Source organism: Lampetra planeri, chromosome 15 (genome assembly GCF_965212315.1).
Source record: "Lampetra planeri chromosome 15, kcLamPlan1.2.h2, whole genome shotgun sequence".
NCBI classification, from domain to species: Eukaryota; Metazoa; Chordata; class Hyperoartia; order Petromyzontiformes; family Petromyzontidae; genus Lampetra; species Lampetra planeri.
In genome coordinates, this window is record NC_136121.1 from 674,984 (window position 1) to 694,659 (window position 19,676).

Genomic DNA, 19,676 nt, shown 5'->3' on the forward strand with positions numbered 1-19,676 from the left:
ATGAATCGCAGCCAAATACTTAAAATTCAAGTTTCTAAATGTGGAGGGGAAAAACTGGAAGACCCAGAGAACAATCCACGCTAACACGGGAGAACACGCAAACTCCAAATATACAGCAGGCGCCAAGGTCGGGATCACACCCACAACCTCCTGTATACCAGGCGAGGTAGTCAACATCTCCCAGCCACCGCAGCGCAGCTCTATGGCGGCGACCTGGGTTGGGGGGAAGATTTGGGCTGGAACATCGCGTTTCCACTCGGCGCGACGAATCGCAGCAACGCCGAGCGAGCGGGGCTCATCGTTCCGTCGGCGCGCTCCGGAGCAGCGGCCTAGGGCATATGTGGGGCGGTCTCTGATGGCGGCTACCAACAGCGCGTTCACTTGAGGCATCGCTCAATCAGGCCTGGGTGGAGGGGGGGGTGTTACATGGCAATCCTGTGGGACTTCGTCTGTTCTTGGTCCAAGTCGGCTGGGGGACTGGAATGAATCACCATCGTGGGCACGCAGGCCCGCGTGGCGGCGCATCCATGCAGAATCCCACCAACCGCTCGCTAAATATGCGAGCGTCCTGTGTGTGGGCAAACCCGTGCAGTGGGCGGCAGACTGAACCGAAAAAGGTCCCACAGATATGGCTGCTCGACTCGAGCTATAAGTGTCCCGAAGCTTGCATCGTCTCCGGTGCAGGCCAATCAGCTTCAATGACGATGCATAGATTATCAGAGCCTGTTTGATTGCATGTTTTGCCAGAAGCGTGTGTGGTTAATGCAGACTTGGTGCCTTGCAACAATGACCTATTTTGGTGTTTGAACACCTCCTGAACCCCTCTTCCCGTCCGTCTCCAAAGAGCATGGCATGCGACCCCTCGACGCACCTTCCTCTCCGAACCAAGCCGACTTGCCCGTTCAACAAATAAGAGATCTAGCCGCGTGTTTACATCTCTTTCACAGCGGTGTGTAAGCCATGGGTCTCCAATTTGCTCTCAGTCTTGCAAAGCCTCGTTCTGTCGAAAGGTCATTCCACTTGATGTTACCAATGCATTTCTGGAGCCCTCTGCACAGCAACATAGATACTACACAGACGTTTACTCTCCTGGCTTGTATTAGTTGTGTGCTCCAGGGATAGAATATTCACATTCTTGCTCATCTTGAACCAGCTGAGATTATTCTCAACGACCACTTTTCAAACCTTTCCACGCCCTAGTCCCCATCACAACTCTCTCATGGCGGCCTTACCACCGACAAAGCACTGCCCTCGCATTTGGCGCTTCCCCGTGAACTTTTGGCGGACGTGTGACATTTTTTGAGTTCAACAAACTTCATTAAAAAAATTAACCCGTAAAAACAAAGTTTTTCACTATAAATCCTTTATATGCGTGGCATCGGTTTTATTTTATTATTCATTTCTGTTTTTCTTGAGTAAGAGTTTCATTTTTTATCACATTGGTATTTTAAATAAAATATGACATTTTTTTTTCCCCTAAAAAGTGGAAAATTTTGGAATTTTTTTTTCACGAAAATAAATTGTCACGCACAAGTCTGTGTGCAAAATGTCAGCTCGATTGGATCACGGGAAGTGGGTTAAAAAACGACCGAAAGATTTGCACGGTCGTAAGCGCGCAAGCAAGCAAGCAAATTAACTTAATATAAAGGATTTAAAAAGAGATCGCTCCGGACCATGTAAGCGTTACTTTTATTAAAAGGAGGTCAGAACTAAGTGCAAGCAAAAATTGTGAAAAACATCCGGCCGGATCAAAAGAGCGCGAGTGTGAACTGTGAGCATCGCTTTTATTGGCGGTGATAAGAGGGGGGGGGAGAGCCCTGTGAAGACTGTTGAGGGGCGTGGGAGGCTGCGTCTCTCTGTAGGCAGTGGGGGGGGGGAAGCCGAGCAAACAAGGACACCAACTGTGGGCCACCACCGCGCCCAGCAGGGGCACGGGCAGCACCAGCAATAAAACGTGTCCGTGGGCCCCGATGGCCCAACGGCATTCGGCCAAAGCGGAAAACTTCCACGTTACTCTCGTGGGGAACAGTCCATCAACAGGGCAACACTCGCGGTGTCTCACTCGGTGGTGCCGAGAGACGAGCGATATGGAGAGCTGACCCTCCCGTTGCTTTACTTCACGAGCCATTCCAGCCAATAAACCATAGCACCAGGGCCACACAATTCATAAAGCAAACATTAGATTTCCGGCAGATCTGCACGGTAAAAAATGAGCAACCCAAGCGGACAACTGAACTTAATAAGCGACTCTACAAGTCTACACTCAAATACAGTTGGAATAATAAGCGAAGGCCGAGTTCCCTTAAACCAACAGTCGGTGACATTCCTCTCAACCACCACGCTAACCGTTCCCCAACCCACACTCTATAGAGCACTACAGCCATGACCCCCCCCCTCTTCAGCAGCGGAATAATCCCAGGTGAAACTGAGAAGCCTGGGGAACAAAATAATAATCAGGAAATTCTGGTGCCACGATTCGTTTTATCCAAAGACGGGTGACGACGACACAGACACAAACACTGCCAGCGCCGCCACGCACCGCCCAGGCGGGAGCGAGAACATTTAGCGTTTCCATGGCTTTCTATTGGCACCGTTTAGACACCCTACATTTATGAGGCACATTTAGGCTAACAAAGGCGAAGCGAATGGGAGCAGCACACTGACCCAGGCTTGGGCAGAGTCCCCCCGCACACCCAGACGGACGGCAGCACCACACAAAGGGGCCTCTTCTACGCGCAGCGGGCAAGCCCAGTTAGGCCAGACACATGCCGCACCTGGCCAGGTGACGGCCCCCCCTCCCCCTTCCTGTTTTACTTTGACCCAAAACGGGCCGGACAACAATACGCCCGGGCCAAGTCGCCGCTCTCCTCTGTCTTTAAGGTCCCGAGCGAATGTCATGGCGAATTTTTTTCTCTTCACCAAACAAGCCACCCAACCCCACCAGAGGCTGGCCGTGGCAGCCGCGGTCGACCACACAAACGCGGGGATCAACGAGCCCGTGCGTGCGCCCATCCGCAGCACCCAGCCCCGCACCCCTGGGGTCTCCGTTGGGAACCCCTGCAACGACCGTTCCCGTGTTTAAATCGACTGCAAAGCAACCTTCCCTGAAGACGCGAATGCTCGCAATGCCTCGCCCGCGCACAGTACCGCAGAGCGGCCAACTCCACACAGCACAACGGGGTTCGAACATTCTCAACTATTTTTGTTATTTTACCAGTTGAAGCCCACTGAGCCTATAGCTCATTTTCAGAAGCGACCTGGACACAAATGCTAGCTCAAACGACGTGGCTGATCACATGGAAATGTATAGCAGCCAAATACTCGAAAAGCATGTTTTATAAATCTGGAGGGAGAAACCGGAGGCGGAGAAAAATCCACGCAACCACAGTGAGGAGAACACGCAAACTCCAAATTCAGAGGCGAACCAACGACCTCCTGTATACCAGGCGAGGTAGTTAACATTTTGCCACCGTGGTGCACGATGTGGGGGGGGGGAAGAGGCGTTTCCTCCTAAGGTTTTATGTCCTTTTGGTTTAAAGGGCAATAAAGTTAATGTGTAATCTTTATCCGAAACATGGCCACCCTCTTTCACAGCTGTGGGTCTAAGTCCACGGCTGCGTGGAATGTGCAGTGCCCACACACGCCGCCTTCGCTTCCGCCGCCTCGGGCCTCCTCCGCCACTCAAGGTCACCCCGATCAGGCCGGGCAGCGCCCCTTCGGCGACGTTCGCCATTTCAAACTCCGCGCGGGGGAAACGCCGACCCAACGTCGTCAACGCGGATCCCGCGGCATCTCGCGATCGCTTTGCCAGCCACAGGCAGCGAGTGCCACACCGTTCCTTCACCGTCTGTGCCTTCGCCGCTCGGCACGCATCGCTGCCCAAACACCCGAGCCTCGCATCAGTAAATGACGCCAATTATAAAGCGCTAATCTTCTTCGCTTTGTAGCAACACAGCCTCGGAGCCGGGCTCTTCAAAAGGCCGTCGGCGGCGGCTTGTTGACCACCTGTCGGCTACCTTCATTGATAATAAAAAAACACCTGCGGATAACAAGGACGGCTCTGCTGCTCAGCGAGAACGCCGCGTGGCGGAGGGCGGCTTCAAAGTCCGTGTGTGATCGAGTGCCGAGCGACCCCGCGAGGGGCCCTCATCGCCGAGCACCGCAATTTTATCCGCGTTTATTTTCATGAGAACACCAAAAAGAAGAGAGCCCCTCCCTGGGTGGTTTGTTGCCGCCTATAAATAGGCCCTGCCTGATTCATCACCGCTTTTTTTTTGTCTCGCTCCTCTGCGACCATGGTTATCAACAATTTATAGCGGCTCTGCTCAAAATCTGCAATCCGGCGTGCTCGCCGCTCATTGCGGCACACGAGATGAAACGCAAGCTATTCTCAGTGAGAGTAAGAGTGATAATTGGCATTTAATTATATCGTGGGAGCAAATATCTATAATTATGCTGTATTCATCCGACGCATTTTAAATTCACGTCTCAACGTAGCTTGGGAGAAAGAATAGATTATGTACGTAGCTTGGGATAAAGAATAGATTATGTACGTAGCTTGGGATAAAGAATAGATAATGTACGTAGCTTGGGACAACGTATAGAATAATTCATAATTTATGCAGCGGATAAATTGTAAAATATTAACATAGCTTGGGGTGAAGTTTAGAATAATTTATCATTTGTGCGGGCAGAGCAGCCCTTCGATTATCACGATTGACTACGTTCGCTGCGAAAGAAGTTCGACACGTCGCACACGTACAAACACTACAGAGCGCGAGGGTTAAAGAGCGGCGGTGTGCATCGCCAATCAGGCGTCACCGCGCGCTCACGTCCCCCCCCCCCAACATCCACTGGTGCCCGAGTGGCCACGCGGCCCGGCGGCGGCTCCGCGATAAGCGACGAGCGCGCTTCACGGAGGTTGGAGGCCAGCGGCCGCCCTGGGTTATTACCACGGGTGGAAGAGCCGTCGTAATAATACCGCACACGTCGTCCGCTTTCAGTGGCCGTTGTCAATCAAATCGTTATTTGACGTGGCCACTATCGCCTTCATTAGCGCAGGCATCTGCACACATTACAGCAGAACGGGAACGGCACAATGTTGTGTGCCAGCGTCAAGAGTCCAAATTTGTATTTTACAAATAATTACCCAGAGAATAACTCGATTTGGAATTATAGGTGGCAATCATCGCCCCCTATTGACAGACTAATGCCCCAGGTCATCTGGTGAAACAAGATAAGCTGAGAACTTGAAAGTGCAGCCCCTATTATTATTCAATTGCCCCAGCGCACTCCCGGGCACAGAAACGAGATGCGGGAGGGGCTAGCCCCTCGCGCTGACACCAGGTGCAGAGGCTCCGTCATTAATTGGATTCTAATATTCTAGCCTCAAACACACAACCACGCCGTTTCATTGCGGTTATACCCCCATTGAAAAGGTGCTTCCGCATTCAACATGAATAATGTGACTCACTTTACCTTTGATACGTGGCGTTAAAGCATCTCACGCTACGTAAGAGAACACAATTGCTGAACCGTCATGTGTGCAGAAGACACCCAAACACAAAACCACAGCTGCCTAAAAAAAAAACCCCATATTGAGACAGACGGCACATTTACAGCGCACACACACACACACCCCGTGTGCATTGTAACCTCAGCCAACATTGCGGTCAATCATTTACACATAAACGGCTGCTGCAATCAAACTTAAACTCGGCATTCTCTTTTTTTCTGGGGCAGAGACAAGCGCTCATGGGCAGAGGTTGCTGCTGGCCCTGGGCAGGATGTGGTCGGCACAGGGAGCCAGGCGGGTCTCGCTCTTAAATCGAAGCCTCTGACGAAGATGATCACGATTGATAATGTATGTATTGCATGTGTGCATGTTGAACGTCTTTCGTGCCGTACGTAGACGACCGTGCTAATCAGAGGTGCGGGGAAAAGGACAACAAACTGAACACTAAAAGCAGTTCTAAAGAAATTAGTTCCAGTGGCTTCCGAATATCGGAAGGAAGAGCGTTCCAGACGGCCGCAGAAGCGCATCCGAAGGCGCGCGTTACAGTGACCATCTTTGTTCGATGGTCAGCCAAAATTCAAATCTACTGCCACGTGAGCTTGGGAATTGTAGCCAGTATCCAGAGTACTCGCTAATATCCTGACAAATAAAGACGGTCACTGGATCGCGCATTTTCAGATTGAAAAGTCATTTCTTTAAAGCGGCTTTTTGTGCTTAGTTCGTTGTCCTTCCACCGCACCTCCGATTAGCGTGGTTGGCTACATACGGTGCAGAAGAAGTTCAACATACATACATATGACCAGACATCTCATTAAAAAATTAACTCAATATCAAATGCAATGTTTCATGGGTCACCTCTCAGATCCTCCTTAAAGATGTGAAGCTGATGCAGAGTCCTGGTTCCCTCTAGAATACCGAATGTTTACTTCCCATGCCTCATCTCCATCGCTGGTTCTAAGCCAGCGCATAATGAGTGCCACCAGCTCCCGTGGCCAGCAGCCTGAATAATAATAATACGATCGCTCTCAATTAAGGCGACGATCATGACAGGGTCTGTTTTGTTTAAAAATAAATTGACGGAACGGAAGGGCGGTGGGGGTGGGGAACTCTATAACTCACGGAAAGGTCACGGAGGAGAAAGGTGGACGATGCCCCACCACACAACTGATCCTTATGGCGGTACCCCGGGGTACTAAATAAGACTAAATGGCCGAGGCAATAAAATATTTTATTTCTGGACACTATTTTTTCCAGGGGTGTAGTTAACTTCGCGAATGGGGTACCAATCAATCCGAAATCAGTGCCACTCCGTGATGTCGAAACGCCAAACATTAGCATACAAAATCCGTTATCGAAAATTTTAACTTTGAATAGTGCATCGTGTACAGCTCGTCGAGATGAGTCGATTGCCGCATCGTCGACCATCAACAGACCAAAAGTGACTGCATCACGGACATTGTGCAAGAGCCGCGGTACTATGGTACCCCGGGGGTACCGCCTTAAGGTTCAAATTACCGCTTTAAAAGGTAATAAATAAAACATCAACCGACGATTTTTGTCAATAAAATCCGGACCCTTACTCAATTAAAATATTTTAGCTGCATATTGTATATTACAATTACGTGCATTTATTTGTTTAAGTTACCGTTGCAAATTTGGTGCGGATCCCCTCATCTGCACGGGTTGCATTGCGTTATCATTCCCAGCGCAATCCACTACAAATGCCTCCATAATGCCTGCTTCTACACAGCGATGCCTGCTTCTACACAGCGATGCCTGCTTCTACACAGCGATGCCTGCTTCTACACAGCGATGCCTGCTTCTACACAGCGATGCCTGCTTCTACACAGCGATGCCTGCTTCTACACAGCGATGCCTGCTTCTACACAGCGATGCCTGCATCTACACAGCGATGCCTGCTTCTACACAGCGATGCCTGCTTCTACACAGCGATGCCTGCTTCTACACAGCGATGCCTGCTTCTACACAGCGATGCCTGCTTCTACACAGCGATGCCTGCTTCTACACAGCCATGCCTGCTTCTACACAGCGATGCCTGCTTCTACACAGCGATGCCTGCTTCTACACAGCGATGCCTGCTTCTACACAGCGATGCCTGCTTCTACACAGCGATGCCTGCTTCTACACAGCCATGCCTGCTTCTACACAGCCATGCCTGCTTCTACACAGCGATGCCTGCTTCTACACAGCGATGCCTGCTTCTACACAGCGATGCCTGCTTCTACACAGCGATGCCTGCTTCTACACAGCGATGCCTGCTTCTACACAGCCATGCCTGCTTCTACACAGCGATGCCTGCTTCTACACAGCCATGCCTGCTTCTACACAGCCATGCCTGCTTCTACACAGCGACGCCTGCTTCTACACAGCGACGCCTGCTTCTACACAGCGATGCCTGTTTCTACACAGCCATGCCTGCTTCTACACAGCGATGCCTGCTTCTACACAGCGATGCCTGCTTCTACACAGCGATGCCTGCTTCTACACAGCGATGCCTGCTTCTACACAGCGATGCCTGCTTCTACACAGCGATGCCTGCTTCTACACAGCGATGCCTGCTTCTACACAGCGATGCCTGCTTCTACACAGCGATGCCTGCTTCTACACAGCGATGCCTGCTTCTACACAGCGATGCCTGCTTCTACACAGCGATGCCTGCTTCTACACAGCCATGCCTGCTTCTACACAGCGATGCCTGCTTCTACACAGCGATGCCTGCTTCTACACAGCGATGCCTGCTTCTACACAGCGACGCCTGCTTCTACACAGCGACGCCTGCTTCTACACAGCGACGCCTGCTTCTACACAGCGATGCCTGTTTCTACACAGCCATGCCTGCTTCTACACAGCGATGCCTGCTTCTACACAGCGATGCCTGCTTCTACACAGCGATGCCTGCTTCTACACAGCGATGCCTGCTTCTACACAGCGATGCCTGCTTCTACACAGCGATGCCTGCTTCTACACAGCCATGCCTGCTTCTACACAGCGATGCCTGCTTCTATACAGCGATGCCTGCTTCTACACAGCCATGCCTGCTTCTACACAGCGATGCCTGCTTCTACACAGCCATGCCTGCTTCTACACAGCCATGCCTGCTTCTACACAGCCATGCCTGCTTCTATACAGCGATGCCTGCTTCTACACAGCCATGCCTGCTTCTACACAGCCATGCCTGCTTCTACACAGCCATGCCTGCTTCTACACAGCCATGCCTGCTTCTACACAGCGATGCCTGCTTCTACACAGCCATGCCTGCTTCTACACAGCCATGCCTGCTTCTACACAGCCATGCCTGCTTCTACACAGCGATGCCTGCTTCTACACAGCCATGCCTGCTTCTACACAGCCATGCCTGCTTCTACACAGCCATGCCTGCTTCTACACAGCCATGCCTGCTTCTACACAGCCATGCCTGCTTCTACACAGCCATGCCTGCTTCTATACAGCGATGCCTGCTTCTACACAGCCATGCCTGCTTCTACACAGCCATGCCTGCTTCTACACAGCGATGCCTGCTTCTATACAGCGATGCCTGCTTCTACACAGCCATGCCTGCTTCTACACAGCGATGCCTGCTTCTACACAGCGACGCCTGCTTCTACACAGCGACGCCTGCTTCTACACAGCGATGCCTGCTTCTACACAGCGATGCCTGCTTCTACACAGCGATGCCTGCTTCTACACAGCGATGCCTGCTTCTACACAGCGATGCCTGCTTCTACACAGCGATGCCTGCTTCTACACAGCCATGCCTGCTTCTACACAGCCATGCCTGCTTCTACACAGCGATGCCTGCTTCTACACAGCGATGCCTGCTTCTACACAGCGATGCCTGCTTCTACACAGCGATGCCTGCTTCTACACAGCCATGCCTGCTTCTACACAGCGATGCCTGCTTCTACACAGCGATGCCTGCTTCTACACAGCCATGCCTGCTTCTACACAGCGATGCCTGCTTCTACACAGCGATGCCTGCTTCTACACAGCCATGCCTGCTTCTACACAGCGATGCCTGCTTCTACACAGCGATGCCTGCTTCTACACAGCGATGCCTGCTTCTACACAGCGATGCCTGCTTCTACACAGCTATGCCTGCTTCTACACAGTTACGCACTCAAGAAAAAACCTAAACAATTGTTAAATGAAATGTTTAAAAAATATATCTTCAATTATAAACATTAAAAGTAAAAAAACGTGTCAGGTTAACCAACTAGAATCTCAATGTGATGGCGTCAACGCATCATGGCAGCCCCCAGTGTCACGGGCTGGGCGTAGCCATCTTGGATCTGCTGCTGCAAGCAGCCCACGGAAGAATTCAATAAGCCCTGAAGGTTATCTTATTAAGTCATCTTTGTAAGTAGTCATCTTTTTAATATTATTTATACATTTTTTGTGATTAAACTCATTAAATATATTTTTATGTGAATAAAACTATTATCATTAAGTATTTAATATATGTGTATTTTGTGAATCCAGGTCTAAACTAAGTAAATTAAATACTACATTTTTCTTCGGTAATGCACCCCCCCCCCCCTTATGACATGTACAATGTCTATGGGAAAATAGGTTCCATGCAGCGCAATTCGACTTACGCGCTGCTTTTCAGGAACACATGTCGCGCGTTATGCGAGGGACGCCTGTACTGTGCCGTATTTAAAACTAAAACATATTTTAGCCGAGAGATACAATCACCATTTCCACACCACATGATTAATAATCCCATTGGCAGTCCCAAACATTTTCGAACACTTTGAGTATGATGGACAGGACAGTAGATTTGCGGCAAAAATTACACGCGAAGCGATCGTACGGCAATGGTACACTCAGCAGGACGCTGCCACACACACACATTGATCTGTGCGAGGACTTCGTACTGTCGAGTAGCAGCGCACACGCATCAACGTGAGGACGTACGCAACACCACAGTAGCGCTTCCACGTGTGCGTGTATACAGTCAAACCCGCCAAAACTCTGCCTAAAATGTGTTTCACTTATTTATTTACACACCGAGAAAAAGATGGAACAAAAAGAGCTCTGTAGGCTTGAAAATGGCACCTTCACATGTTCCCACTGCACTCATGGCATCATCACCTCACTGTCGTTGGTTTTTCTTTTAAATGGGACTTGAGAAAAAGAGTGAAATGTCAGCCACAATGCCACGTGAATGTATCGAAACAACACCCTGTGTGTGCATCCGACTATGGCTTCAGGTCGGAATGGTTGGGATTGTGATCTGGGATGTGGCCTAATGGACTCATTTCTCTGTTGTGATCACTTTTTTGTATCGTTTGTGCCTTTTGTTTTGATGCCATTTCTTTATTTGCTTTATTATTAAATGTTGATTGCTAGTAGGGTTTTTATTGCTTGGAAGCAGCTGTATCTAGGTATTGGTCTTCATGTATAATTACTGTACAGCATTATGGGATGCAATTGACATGAATGACGCTATATAAAATGAAAGTATGATGATTATTACAAGTGTAATTTGTTCTGATGTGGGGCACTTTAACCCGAGACTTGCACAAAATGATCGTTTAAAAATCTGCAAGACTTCACACAGAACAAGCCACAATTCCCCTTAACCGCCTCGACATTTTAAAGCAACCCTTTGATCCTGTTTCATAAAGTACCCGAGCAACAACAAACAGGCACTCTGCACATTACGTCGAATTAACATCAGTTAAACAATTACTCCAATTGCATAGCTAAACAAGCAGGGTCCCCCTTTGTGTTGAGCAACGAACTTTGTAGTAGCCCAGTAGAGACACAAGCCCATATTTATGATAATGAAGAATGCAACTCGGTTGGATGTGTAAGTAATTTGCCACGACAGCACCTTTGGAGAAATTTCAGTTTTCACGACCCACGGCATAAACGAAACTCAGGGAAGCGTGACGAAGTTTCCAACCGGGAAAACCGTTTAAGGACGTTTTATTTGGATTAAAAATACCCGATTTGTTTTTTTTGGTCAAAGTTCAGTTTATTTTATTTTTTGACTAAAGGTGATTTGAAGAAGGCACTCTCCCGCACGGCCGCCTCCACTCCTCTACACCGGGAGGGCCCCGTGGGGATGGCACAGGGAGGCACTTGCACACCAGGACGCGCCCGAGCGGGGCACGCAATGCCCGGTGGCGTCTACATACACACAGAGGCTTCCACAACGATGGGAACGGTGCCCTCACATGCGTTGTATTTTCAAGCAGTGTTTGTGTGAATTTCTTAGGGCACAAATTAACTGAAAGATGCAGTTTTAATGGACATATGACCACTAACATTATGGGAACCTCATTTGCCAGTAAAAATATGATAATTGGTTCTTTACCCTTCTATCTGGCAACAAAACTGACACCTTTTACAAGGAGTCATGTTTGCATAGACCGCAATACCTGCAGTCATAATACAAACAAAAGAACATAACTCTGATAATGTGCACTGTCCTTAAAGTAGTGCACATTATCAGAGTTATGTTCTTTTGTTTGTATTATGACTGCAGGTATTGCGGTCTATGCAAACATGACTCCTTGTAAAAAGGTGTCAGTTTTGTTGCCAGATAGAAGGGTAAAGAACCAATTATCATATTTTTACTGGCAAATGAGGTTCCCATAGTGTAGATGCTTGCCCCGAGCTCTCATACTCTGATGGTGCATTGTCCTTGAGTTGTGCGCCTTTTGGCGTCATCTGGTCCAACCCATATGAGACTAGGCTCTAAGGAAAGCTGTCTCGGGTGTGGATCAATCAACTTTAAGGACAGTGCACATTATCAGAGTTATGTTCTTTTGTTTGTATTATGACTGCAGGTATTGCGGTCTATGCAAACATGACTCCTTGTAAAAAGGTGTCAGTTTTGTTGCCAGATAGAAGGGTAAAGAACCAATTATCATATGACAACTAAACCAACCGGGGATCTTTTCCCTTTCCTGCAAGCGTCTCCGTCAGTTTCGGAGATAGGGCACGAGAAGATCACAGTTCTCGATTGCTCTCTTTAACCCATATATTGCTCACTAACATACGGCAACTTCAAACACAGGCGGATGCTCTCCCTTACCGTGGCAGGCTACCACGCAACGGGACCAAGTTCTATCTTTCCAGAAGCAGTGTGCGCAAAATCCTTCAGGGAATCTCTGCGTGCACAACGTGTCTGCGACGGCGGCGGCAGCAGCAGCAGCGACGAACAAGCCCCGAGTGTGACCACAGCGGTCGCTGCCATGTAGGGAGTGCAACAGTTCACTGCCGTGGGAATCGTTCTCTCACACTCGCGCATACCAATCCAGCCAACGCTGCGCCATGCACGCGTACAGAACTAAAGCGGCATACATGCTGCAGCGTGAAGACCGCTCAGCACCATTGCCACGTTCATATGCAGCTCGCCATAAACTCCCTCAATGATTTGAGGGATTATAATCTAAGACCGGTGGATTATACGCAAAGACGAGTGGATTATAATCAAAAACAGATGAGGGACATTCTGGCCACCAGCTGGATTCTGTCAGTCTGCGTAAGGAGGTTACGATGCCAGGCAAAGTGATCATCTGCTGTAATCTTCAGATGAGCACAAACCTATCAACAATCATAATGAATTAAAACCCAAAGACCATTCTGAGATTCGTGCATTCAAACACTCTACGTACTTACCTAAAATGCCTAAATGCATTTTGTTTACAAGCTACTCAATGATAACATGGTCAAGTGTTGGCATGACAAAAGAAAGCTTTAACTCTTGACAAAAAAAAAGTCAAGAGATATTTGAGGTCTGCAAGGAAACCACGATGACAGGAGGGCTTAATGCCTCATTCAAACACATAAATTATGAACTTTCAGCATATTATAATGAACCTCATGTATGTTTTAACCGGGAGGAATGTGCAGTGGAAACAGCGCGGTACAATGTGGACAGATAACGAGCGTCGTCAAGCCTGGAGATAAACGGCGGCCACATCCATCTCACAGAGAGAGGGAGTCGTTGATGAGCGGAGAGCTCTCGGCACAAAAACCAGGCGCATTGCAAGCAAGCAGACCACCCAGGTGGCGCAGGTAGCAACAAAAAACAGACGCATGCCACTATGTGTTATGCACGGCACACGGGAAGGACGGGGCATGCAAACAGACTTAAAGTGGGGTTTCTCTAAAGAAAATAACTCCACAGCCGCTTACTCTGAAGACAGCAAGTGTGCCTATGCAAGCAAGTTTCCCACGGCACGGAGAGCAGCTCTGACTGGCAGAGCCATGGAAAGGCCCACGGAGCTGTTTCGGTCTTTTTCAGAAGTGACCTGGCCATAAATGATAGCTCAACGAAATGGCTTGTCATATGCAAATGTATAGCAGCCAAATACTCTAAACGCACATAGATTCTAAATGCGGAGGGAAAAACTGGAGGACTTGGAGAAAAATCCACGTAACCACGGGGAGAGCATTGCAACTCCAAATATACAGGGGTCAGGGTCAGGATCCAACCCTCGACCTCCTCCATATCAGGCGCGGTAGTTAACATCTCGCCACCGTGGACCTTGTCAAGAGAGTCCTGCTCAGCAGAGTATTTGGCCACTGCAACATTAGTCCATGGGCCAGAGCTGAAATTAGTACCACTCAAGGTAGCGAAATGCGAGTCCCATCGATATATTTACATGGTTAATACGAGTGGATTAATTGATAACTCCACTCACCACAAATACTTGCCACATAATTCACCGTTATTGGCAATATTAAGAAATTGTAGCCGCGAAAGTGATACCAGCTCAGGTGGTTCTAACAAATAAAATAGCTGGTCTCATGGTCCATATCTCGAGTACTATCCGAGGTCCTGCATAGACACTCGGACAATTGTGTGCATAGTGCAGAAGTTAGGGAGCACATCTGAGGCTGACACTATGCCACGTCTCGCACTGCGGTGTCATCAAAACCGAGAGCTTCAACATTATCAAGTCCCCTGTAACCGAATGACCTAGACACGCATGAAAATACAGTATGTGTCTTTTTAAGACATTTAAATAGGCAAGTGAACGAGGTTATTGGCTCAACGCGTGCACACGCCAGGCTCTCGCTGGCTTCTCACGACTGCACCGTCTCACGCTATGCCCTGTGGCAGTGTGCACAAGTAAACTCTTGCTGTATATAAATAGAAGTTGTCTATATTAACACCCGGTCATATCTGTCCACATTTTACTTGAGCGCCGCGTGAAATCCGCGGGTGCCCTTTCTCTCAAGCCTGTGCTCAAGAGCACCTGAGCCAACAGCTGATGGATTCCCTCTTCTCCCACGCGCAACGGACGCGATGGCATGGACACACATCACCCTGACGCACACAGCCAAACATCACCACGACGCACACAGCCACACATCACCACGACGCACACAGCCACAAACCACCACGACGCACACAGCCAGACATCACCACGACGCACACAGCCACACAACATCACGACGCACACAGCCACAAACCACCACGACGCACACAGCCACAAACCACCACGACGCACACAGCCACAAACCACCACGACGCACACAGCCACAAACCACCACGACGCACACAGCCACACATCACCACGACGCACATAGCCACAAACCACCACGACGCACACAGCCACAAACCACCACGACGCACACAGCCACACATCACCACGACGCACACAGCCACAAACCACCACGACGCACACAGCCACAAACCACCACGACGCACACAGCCACACATCACCACGACGCACACAGCCACACATCACCACGACGCACACAGCCACACATCACCACGACGCACACAGCCACACATCACCACGACGCACAGCCACAAACCACCACGACACACACAGCCACAAACCACCACGACGCACACAGCCACAAACCACCACGACGCACACAGCCACACATCACCACGACGCACACAGCCACACATCACCACGACGCACACAGCCACACATCACTACGACGCACACAGCCACACAACACACACAGCCACACATCACCACGACGCACACAGCCACACAACACACACAGACACACGATGCACACGAGTATGGAGTGTGATAAGCGCCCGAATACGCGCGCTACCTTGGGACACACACGAGATATAACAGGATGAGAAAATATTCTGTTGGTATAATACACAGCAGCAGCAATCGCTTGGACTGTCAAAACCTGACAGGGCCCTCCTGAAAAGAGAGTCGTGAGACTCAGCGAGGCACAATAACACACACACAGTAGTGCCGGTTACAGAGAGAGACACGGCCACAGGCACGTATAGAGAGTAGGACACGTCTGTACCTCTTTAGACAGCACACACACACTATAAGAACTGCACAGGAACACACAAGTGTTGTACAGACATTGGCAAAACGTAGTGAAAATAGAAACTCCGGTAACAAGTGTCCGTGAATTCACATCGGCCGAAACTCTACACCAGCAGGCAAGTGGAAGAATCCAAGCCACGTCTCAAGCCACGTCTCAAGCCACGTCTCAAGCCACGTCTCAAACCCACGTCTCAAACCCACGTCTCAAACCCACGTCTCAAACCCACGTCTCAAGCCCACGTCTCAACCCACGTCTCAAGCCCACGTCTCAAACCCACGTCTCAAGCCCACGTCTCAAGCCCACGTCTCAAACCCACGTCTCAACCCACGTCTCAAACCCACGTCTCAAACCCACGTCTCAAGCCCACGTCTCAACCCACGTCTCAAACCCACGTCTCAAACCCACGTCTCAAACCCACGTCTCAAACCCACGTCTCAAACCCACGTCTCAAGCCCACGTCTCAACCCACGTCTCAAGCCCACGTCTCAACCCACGTCTCAAAACCACGTCTCAAACCCACGTCTCAAACCCACGTCTCAAGCCCACGTCTCAAGCCCACGTCTCAAGCCCACGTCTCAACCCACGTCTCAAACCCACGTCTCAAGCCACGTCTCAAACCCACGTCTCAAACCCACGTCTCAAGCCCACGTCTCAACCCACGTCTCAAGCCCACGTCTCAAGCCACGTCTCAAACCCACGTCTCAAACCCACGTCTCAAACCCACGTCTCAAGCCACGTCGGCCGTGAGGAATGGAGGAGAGGGATGGTGCGAGCCAGGGACACGAGCAACACGGCCAGCAAGCGAGGTGGTGCCATGAGGGTTCGTGCAGTGGGTGGGGGGGTGGGCGAGGGTAACTACCAGGGGATGAGACGGGAGAGTCAGGGTGGGGGGGGTGGGCGAGGGTAACTACCAGGGGATGAGACGGCAGAGTCAGGGTGGGGGGGTGGGCGAGGGTAACTACCAGGGGATGAGACGGGAGAGTCAGGGTGGGGGGGGTGGGCGAGGGTAACTACCAGGGGATGGGACGGGAGAGTCAGGGTGGGGGGGTGGGCGAGGGTAACTACCAGGGGATGAGACGGGAGAGTCAGGGTGGGGGGGTGGGCGAGGGTAACTACCAGGGGATGAGACGGCAGAGTCAGGGTGGGGGGGTGGGCGAGGGTAACTACCAGGGGATGAGACGGCAGTCAGGGTGGTGGGGTGGGCGAGGGTAACTACCAGGGGATGAGACGGCAGTCAGGGTGGGGGGGTGGGCGAGGGTAACTACCAGGGGATGAGACGGCAGAGTCAGGGTGGGGGGGGAGGGCGAGGGTAACTACCAGGGGATGAGACGGCAGAGTCAGGGTGGGGGGGTGGGCGTGGTTAACTACCAGGGGATGAGACGGCAGAGTCAGGGTGGGGGGGTGGGCGAGGGTAACTACCAGGGGATGAGACGGCAGAGTCAGGGTGGGGGGGTGGGCGAGGGTAACTACCAGGGGATGAGACGGCAGAGTCAGGGTGGGGGGGTGGGCGAGGGTAACTACCAGGGGATGAGACGGCAGAGTCAGGGTGGGGGGGGTGGGCGAGGGTAACTACCAGGGGATGAGAAGGGAGAGTCTGGGTGGGGGGGGGTGGGCGAGGGTAACTACCAGGGGATGAGACGGCAGTCAGGCGCCCTGGGGGGGGTACCAGGAGCTGGTTCCAAGGGGGCTCAGGCAGGAGCAGGGGGACTCAGCGGAGGGCAGCGTTGGGGGGGGGGGGCAGGGGGCTGAGGGTGACCATGAAGGCACCGGGGAGTGGTGAGGGAGGTGGTGACGAGAGAAAGGGTGAGGGGTGGTGAGGGGGGTGGTGAGGAGTGGTGAGAGAGGTGGTGGTGAGGGAGGTGGTGAGGAGTGGTGAGCGGTGGTGCAGCGGTTACCGCGTTGCGCTACGACCCCGGCGACCACCAACACCAGAAACGATAGTCCGAACCGGTCCTGGGCCTCCCCTAGGTCGACTCAGCGTAAACACAAAATCACCCTAGTCCGGTGCGTAAACATCGCCACTGGGGAGACAAAGGCGGCCGGGCGTGGTGCCGGCCACCCACCCCCTCGCGTGCCACAGTGCCGGTAGACTTCACAGGTGCTGCTCGCTAACAGCACTTGCCCCTGCAGCCTGTTACAGGCTACACGGGGAATCTTTGTCTGTGTTGTGTCTGTAGGTGCTGCTCGCTAACAACACTTGCCCCTGCAGCCTGTTACAGGCTACATAGAGACAGACACCGAGACAGAGACACGGGGACACAGAGACACACAGACACGAAGACACCGGGACAGAGACACACAGAGAGACACGGGGACATGGGTGAGGGACAGCGTCCCCCCTCCTCCCTCTCCCCTCTTCCCCAAATCTCTTCCCACTCTCAATCCAACTCCGCCTCGCTCTCCTCGCTCACTTTCGTTCCTCTTCTCAGAGATTTTGTATTTTCTATCGCTCGCTCGGTCCCCTCAAATTCATCTACAGTTAACATATCCCCTTCTCTCTCTCACCATGCCCCCCTCTCTCTCACCATGCCCCCCTCTCTCTCGCCATGCCCCCCTCTCTCTCACCATGCCCCCCTCTCGTTCGCTCTCCCATTCCATCACTCCATCTTCCGATTCCCTCCCCCCCATTCCTCTCCTCTTTAATCCCTCACCCCACCATTTATAAACATTCCACTTCGTCGTTTCGTCTCAATGGCTCTTCCCCTCACCTCCTCTTCCCCGTCTCTCTCCCCGCCTCTCTCCTCCTCTCTCTCTGCCCGTCTCTCTCCCCGTCTCTCTGCCCGGGGTCTCGTCCCGTCCCCCTGCAGCCCCCAACCTCCACGCCGCTTCCACGCTCCTCCGTCTGTGCCAATCCCCCCTCGCGGTCTCTCTCCCCTCTCCTCTCTCTCGTGTCCCTCGCAGGGACTCCACTCGTGCTGGCGCGACTCACATGTTGTGGTGAGTAGAGCTGGGCTGGGTGGGCTGGCTGGCTGGGCGAGGTGGGCTGGGTGGGCTGGCTGGGTGCTCCGCGCCGCGAGTCGCTCCGCACAAAGACTTCTTCTCCAAACTTTCCCAGCGAGATCCCTGCGCGCGAAGCTCGCGCGGCCGCAGCACCGCCCGTGTCCCTCCGCGTGTACCTCCGCCAGCGAGGCCCTTTCACCACCCCCCACACGCGTGCTCCCCCTCCCTACACACACCCTACTACACACACACACTCCACTACTACACACACCCTACACATACCCTACTACACACACACACCCACTACTACACACACACACCCACTACTACACACACCCTACACACACACACACCCTACACACACACACCCTATACACAGACACCCTACACACACACTCTACTACACACACACACCCTACACACACACACCCTACACACACACTCTACTACACACACGCACCCACTACTACACACACCCTACACACACACACCCTACACACACACACTACTACACACACACACTACTACACACACCCTACACACACACACCCACTACTACACACACACCCTACACACACACACCCTACACACACACACTACTACACACACACACTACTACACACACCCTACACACACCCACTACTACACACACCCTACACACACACACCCTACACACACACCCCTACACACACCCTACACACACACTCTACTACACACACACTACTACACAAACCCTACACACACACACCCTACACACCCCAACTACTACACACCCTACACACACACTCTACTACACACACACCCTACACACACTACTACACACACACCCTACACACATACCCTACTACACACACACACCCACTACTACACACACCCTACACACACACACTCTACTACACACACACCCTACACACACACA

The 19,676-nt window shown here is 51.5% G+C and overlaps 1 protein-coding gene across 2 annotated transcripts in view; it reads right to left on the reverse strand.

The window, feature by feature from the left end:
* The window catches only part of LOC144722577 (protocadherin Fat 1-like), a 110,310-nt gene extending 91,503 nt beyond the window's left edge, over window positions 1-18,807 (reverse strand). For both annotated transcript variants that reach the window (XM_078600774.1, XM_078600775.1), the window contains exon 1: window positions 18,747-18,807. The gene's annotated coding sequence lies outside the window, so the exon portion shown is untranslated. The remainder of the gene's footprint in view (window positions 1-18,746) is intronic.
* Between the last annotated feature and the right edge of the window lie 869 nt (window positions 18,808-19,676).